Here is a 7,356-nt window from a genome sequence, read left to right as displayed (position 1 = left end):
TAAAGAAGTAGATCCATTGAAGAACCATCTTCACCTTTAGCTCTCATTGAGGTTTTTGAACAAACTTCGGGACGGAATGTGTTTTCATTTAGGTGTTAGGGTTTAAATGAGAGTTTAATGAATTATATACTCTTAAAATACCCATAAACACTCAAAACAAATGTCTAAATATTTATTGGGACTTGGGGTGAATTGAAAACTTCACCCCTCACCTTAACAGTAAAGCTGCGCGCAGGACGACATTATCGACGGTCCATCCATAGACAAACGGACTGTCCTATTGGTATGTGGTCTAGGACAGAGACCTGTCCTTGGATTACTCTCACACATTAACAAGTTTTCATCAACGAGGAACCACCAACGGGCGTCGACTAACCCACTGGGTGTCGATTGCCAACCGTTTGTTGGGCTGTCTTGAACAGTTTTGGCACCAATTTTGGGTCCTTTCTCAAGGAACCTTGAATGGTCCTTGGGGATGTTTACCCTGACGTTTTGTCAAGACCCAAAACCAAGCCGCGACTGGCACCCACACATACCCTCCTATGTGAGCGAACCAACCAATCTAAACCTTAACATTTCAATGTAATATCAACATAAAGTAATGCGGAAGACTTAAACTCATTAATAAAAGCCAATTCAATAACTATTATTTCCCAAAATCTGGAAGTCATCATCACAAGAACATCTACTTCAAATTGCTAAATCTAAGAGTTTCTAAGAAGATAGAAATAAATAAAAGCTAGTTCATGCCGGAACTTCAAGGCATCAAGACATGAAGAGGAAGATCCAGTCCAAGCTAGAAGCATTAGCCCACCCTGATATCCGGAGTAATGAAGACTGGCTAGAGTTACTGTTGAGTCAAAGATGACGGCACGTTTGCTGCACTCCACAAATAACAAGAAGAAAACATAAAAGTAGGGGTCAGTACAAAACACGGGTACTGAGTAGATATCATCGGCAAACTCAAAATAGAAATCAATATGTACCAAGTAATATCATAAAATCAACTATGATACTCAACATGTAGGAATAGCAAGTACTATATTATTAACAATTACCGTCAAGTTCACACATGAGGACTCAAGCCTCAATACCATACTCATTTGGGAATTATGTTCATTAGATTGAGTATATTACAATCTTTCAAGATTCATTACCTTTATTTCTCTTGTGTCGGCACGTGACACTCCGCTCCCTCATATTCTTTAATCCTTTTGTGTCGGTACGTGACACTCCGATGCCCTACTACTATGTGTCGGAACGAGACACTCCGATCCCCTAAATCTATGTGTCGGTTCATGACATTCGATCCCCTAAATCTACGTGTGGGTTCATGACACCCGATCCCCTAAATTTACGTGTCGGTTCATGACACCCGATCCCCTAAATCTACGTGTCGATTCGTGACACCCGATCCCCTAAATCTACGTGTCGGTTCGTGACACCCGATCCCCTAAATCTACATGTCAGTTCGTGACACCCGATCCCCTAATCTCCTTCTATCAATTCATCAAGCCTTCTTTCTTACCAAGGCATCATCAATCTCGTTATTTAGTTCATCACACCTTCTTTTATACCAAGGCCTCATCATTTACAAAGAGATTAGGGTTTTGTAAGATTTAGGATTCAATAACTTCATCATGCTTATATAATCACAATTACATAATTACATTAATGCAAGCATACAGTTAAGCACATAGCAGGATTTACAATATCATCAATACATATCATTTGCTATTAAGAGTTTATTACGAATATCGTAAGAGAAACCATAACCTACCTCCACCGAAGACTAGTGATCAAGCAAGCAAATTTCCAAAGCTTTGTTTCTCGTTCGACTTTCTCTCTCTTTCTCGTGTTCTTTCTATTTTCTTTATTCAAAACCCTCTTTCTTTTACCCTAATTAGCATATAATTAAGAATAAGAGATGGCAATAATAACCCACTAATTAACTTAAGCTTACCTCTTTTAACCACCAAGTAATTAGACTTATTAACATTAACCCACTAACTTTATAATTAAAGCAGGAATAGTCAAAAACGTCCCTTAAAACGTATAAAGAAATCTGACCCAGACTGGGATTACGCAACCTGCGATGGCCCGTCCTGCCATCGACGGTCCGTCCTGCAGTTCTTCGCAAGGTTCAGAGACTGGATTTTCACGGAAGACTCTGTGACGGTCCGTCACACTTGTGACGGTTCGTCCTGCCATTTCGTTACGAAGTTCAGAGAGTCGATTTTCAGTACCAAATTTCAGATTTTCTATGTGTTTTGAAACGAGACCTTGCGACGATCCGTCGTACCCATGACGGTCCGTTGTAGGGTCCGTCGCCTCAGCCTGTTTTTTCAGAAATAAAATCTGCTGTTCAAAACGACTAAACAGGTCATTACAATAGATACCAATTTACCGATCGTTCGTCCGCGAACGATCACAAGAAGGAAAACAAGGGCGAAAAGGAGTACCTGAATCTGTAAACAGATGTGGGTATCTTTCTCGCATGTCTGCCTCCTTCTCCCAAGTGGCTTCTTCAATTGGTCGATTCTTCCATTGAACTTTGATGGATGCAATCTCCCTTGATTTGAACTTGCGAATTTCTCTATCTAGAATGGCAACAGGTTCCTCCTCATAAGACAAGTTCTCATCAAGCAAAACTGAATCCCAACTAATAATGTAGTTTCCATCCCCATGGTATCTTTTCAACATCGACACATGGAATACCGGATGCACTCCGAACAGACCTGGAGGCAAGGCTAACTCATAAGCCACCTTTCCTACTCGCTTAAGTACTTCAAATGGACCAATATACCTTGGGCTAAGTTTACCTCGCTTACCAAACCGCATCACCCGTTTCATTGGCAAAACCTTCAACAAGACTTGTTCACCCTCCATAAACTCCAAGTCTCTAACCTTACGATCTGCATACTGTTTCTGTCTACTTTACGCCGCTAGAAGCTTTTCTTGAATAGATTTCACTTTATCTAACGATTCCCTCAGAAGGTCAGTACTCCAAGGTCTAACTTCAAATGCATCAAACCACCCAATGGGAGACCTAAATTTTCTCCCATATAGTGCCTTAAATGGGGCCATATCAATGCTTGAGTGATAGCTATTGTTGTAGGAGAATTCTGCTAAGGGTAAGAAGCTATCCCACTGACCACCAAATTCTATCACACATGCACGAAGCATATCCTCCAACACTTGAATCATTCATTGAGAATGACCATCGGTTTGAGGATGGAACTCAGTACTAAGGTCAAACCTAGTACCTAATTCCGCATGCAATGTTTTCCAAAACATAGAAGTAAACTGCGTACCTCTATCTGATATAATGGAGAGTGGAACCCCATGCAATCGCACCACTTCCGAGATGTAAAGTTTGGCTAACTTCTCTGTATTTTAAGTCACCTTGACCGGAATGAAGTGAGCGGACTTAGTTAACCTATCAACAATTACCCAAATAGATTCAAACTTTCCCAATGTCTTTGGAAAACCAACCACGAAATCCATTGCAATCCTTTCCCACTTCCATTCAGGAATGGGCATTCTCTGAAGTGTTCCTCTGGGCCTTTGGTGTTCATACATTACTTGTTGACAGTTTGGACATTTGGCAATAAAATCCACAATATCACGCTTTATTCTACTCCACCAAACGTGTTGCTTTATGTCACGGTACATCTTGGTTGCACCCGGATGTATCGAATACCTTGAACTATGAGTCTCTGTCAGAATAGTGTTGATCAAATCATCGACGCGGGGTACACATACCCTTCCCTTAATCCTCAAAACACCTTCCTCATCGATTGTCGCTTCTTTAGCCTCTCCTTGTAACACTTTATCTCGGGTCCATATCAATTTTTCATCATTAAATTGCTTTCCCTTAATCTTTTCAAGGATCTTGCCTCCACAAAAGCTAAAAATCCTCCCTTCTCATTTACTTCTAATCTCATAAGGTCGTTAGCCAGAATCTGAACTTCTCTAGCCAATGGGCGTCTAGAAGCTTGCAAGTAAGCTAGACTTCCCATGCTTCCCGCCTTTCTACTTAAAGAATCCGCTACAATATTCGCCTTCCTCGGATGATACAAAATAGTGATGTCGTAGTCCTTCAGTAGTTCCATCCATCTCCTCTGTCTCAAGTTCAAATCTTTCGGAGTAAAGACATACTGTAGGCTACGATGATCCGTATAGACCTCACACTTAACCCCATATAAATAGTGTCTCAATTGCTTTAATGCAAACAATACCGAGGCCAATTCCAAATCATGAGTTCGATAGTTACATTCATGCACTTTTAATTGTCTTGAAGCATAAGCAATCATATTCTTCCCTTGCATTAGCACTACACCCAAACCCGAATAGGATGCATCACAATAGATAATGAAATTCTTACCTTTCACTGGCAAGGTGATAATTGGTGCAGTAGTCAACAGAGTCTTGAGCTTCTGAAAGTTTTCCTCACACTCATCCGACCATACAAATGGAACATTTTTCTTAGTCAAGTTCGTCAGTTTGGAGGCAATAGAAGAGAATCCCTTGATAAATCGGCGGTAGAAGCTAGCTAACCCAACAAAGCTCCTTATTTTTGACACATTAATAGGTCTTACCCAATTCTTCACTGTCTCAATCTTAGAAGGATCCACCATCACTCCATCCTTAGAAACCACGTGCCCCAAAAAGGACACTGCGTCTAGCCAAACCTCACACTTAGAGAACTTGACATAAAACTTTTTCTCCCTCAACATTTCCAATACCATTCTCAAATGCTCCTCATGTTCCTCTTTACTTTTAGAGTATATCAGTATATCGTCAATGAATATGACAAAAAGAGATCAAAATATGGCTTAAAAATCTCGTTTAACAGACTCATGAACGCAGCAGGGGCATTCGTATGACCAAAATACATCAATAAAATTTTTTTATGCCCATACCTGGTTCTAAAAGCAGTCTTTGGCACGTCCGTTGCCCGTATTTTCAATTGATGATAACCGGATCTCAAGTCAATCTTAGAGAAGACACAAGCACCTTGTAACTGATCGAACAAGTCATCAATGCGAGGAAGAGGATACTTGTTCTTTATGGTTACCTTGTTCAACTGCCTGTAGTCTATGCACATCCGAAAACTCCCATCCTTCTTCTTTACAAACAAAACCGGAGCACCCTAAGGAGATGCACTAGGTCTAATGAAGCCCTTGCTCAACAACTCTTGAAGTTGTGCTTTTAACTCTCTTAACTCCACGGGAGCCATTCTATAAGGGGGTATAAAAATGGGGCGAGTACCCGGTTCAAGATCAATACAGAGGTCAATATCCCTACCTGGTGGCATACCCGGAAGATCTGTAGGGAACACATCCAGAAACTCACGAACCACCGAAACCGACTCAATCGAAGGTACTTGGGTAGTGTCATCCTTGAGATGTGCCAAGAAAGCTAAACACCCTTTACTAACCATTTTCTTAGCACGAAGAAAGGAGATGATACGCACTGGATTGGAAGTGTAGTCACCCTCCTACACTAACGGATCTGTCCCAGACTTGGCTAACGTCACCGTTTTAGCATTACAATCCAACATCGCAAATTGCGGAGAAAGCCAAGTCATATCCAGAATTACATCAAAATCATCCATTTGTAAGATAAACAAATCTACAAAAGTGTTGCTCCCCAAAAAGTTCACCAAACAAGACCTATATACCTTTTCAACTACCACAGACTCACCCACCGGAGTAGAAACACGAATAGGCATATCAAGTAATTCACAATGTAAATTTAGACCATTAGCAAATGAGGAAGATACATAAGAAAATGTGGATCCAGGATCAAACAATGCAGAAGCCATGCAATCACAAACCAGAAGATTACCTGTGATGACAACATCAGATGCCTCCGCTTCAGACCGCCCAGGGAAAGCGTAACAATGGGCCCTGTCGTTTGTCTGTCCATTGCCCCTACCATGTTGTGATGTAGTGGCTCCAGTTTGCCCATCACCTCGACCATTTTGGTGACCATCATTACCTCGACCACCACGTCCTCCAGAATAACGGCTTCTACCATGACCACCTCAACCTCTAGCCATTGGGGGTCTATAACTCTGTTTTGGACAATTCCTCATAATATGTCCAGTCTCTCCACATCCATAACACTCTCTAGAGTCAAGCATAGGTCTATCAGAGAAGTGTTGACCGGTCTATGGTGGACCCCCAACTACAGTTTGTAGTGAAGACTGAATTGGTCGAACTGAGTAACCTCCGGAGCCCTGTCCTCTAGAGTAAGAACCTTTAAACTCACCTCCCTTTCAAAACCTTTTTGATGTCGATGCCATGGTGAATTCATCTGGCTTCACTCCTTCCATCTCTAACACGAAATCTACCACTTCTGGGAAGGATTTTGCCGTAGCCGCTACTTGTAAGGCTGAAATCCGCAACTCTGACCTCAACCCCTTCACAAAACGACGAATACGCTCTTGTGGACTGAAACAAAGTTGAGTAGCATATCTTGATAGTGCACGAAACTTAGCCTCATATGCATCTACCGACATCCTACCTTGCTCTAGGCTCTAGAACTCATCCCTCTTCCTATCCCTCAAAGTCCGTGGGATATACTTCTCCATAAACAAGCTAGAGAATTAGGCCCAAGTCATAGGTGGTGCCTCCGTTGGTTGACACTCAACATGTGACTGCCATGACATTTTGGCGTTCCCTTGAAACTGATAACTCACGAACTCAACACCAAACCATTCTACTATACCCATCTTGTGTAGTGGCTCATGACAGTCAACCACAAAATCGTAAGCATCCTCAGATTCTGCACCCTTGAAGACTGGAGTTTTCAATTTCAAGAACTTACTGAAAAGTTCATGCTGATCATTTGTCATTATAAGCCTAGTAGTCAGAAGTGGAAACGTGCCTATGTCCAATGAGGCATCCATACGAGGAGCCATAGTGGCTGCATGTTGTACCTCTGAAACCGGAGGTGTTGTTGTAGAAAACACTGGAGATGCCTGACCCTGATCAGAAAACCCACTAAGATAAGCGAGAACCTGATTGATCATCTCTGGGGTAGGTTGGGGTGGAAATTCCTTATTTTGCACTTGTTCAGTTTCCCCTTCCTCACCCTCTCTTACTACTTCTTCAGTCGGTGGAGGAGTCACTGCCCTAGTATTAGATGGTCTAGGAGCTCGTCCTCTTCCTCTAGAGGACGTCCTCCCACGACCTCTACCATGGCTTCTTGCCGTTGCTCTTCCTCGAGCCACAGCCCCAGTGGCTGGCTCAGTTATATCCTGCCTTGCTGGTGTTGGTGTTGGTCTAGTCGTTTCTCTAGTTCTAACCATCTGCGAAATAGAGTAAAGATGGTCAGATACCAATT

Source organism: Solanum lycopersicum, chromosome 9, assembly GCF_036512215.1.
Source record: "Solanum lycopersicum chromosome 9, SLM_r2.1".
Lineage (NCBI taxonomy): Eukaryota > Viridiplantae > Streptophyta > Magnoliopsida > Solanales > Solanaceae > Solanum > Solanum lycopersicum.
This window is presented reverse-complemented; position numbering follows the sequence as displayed.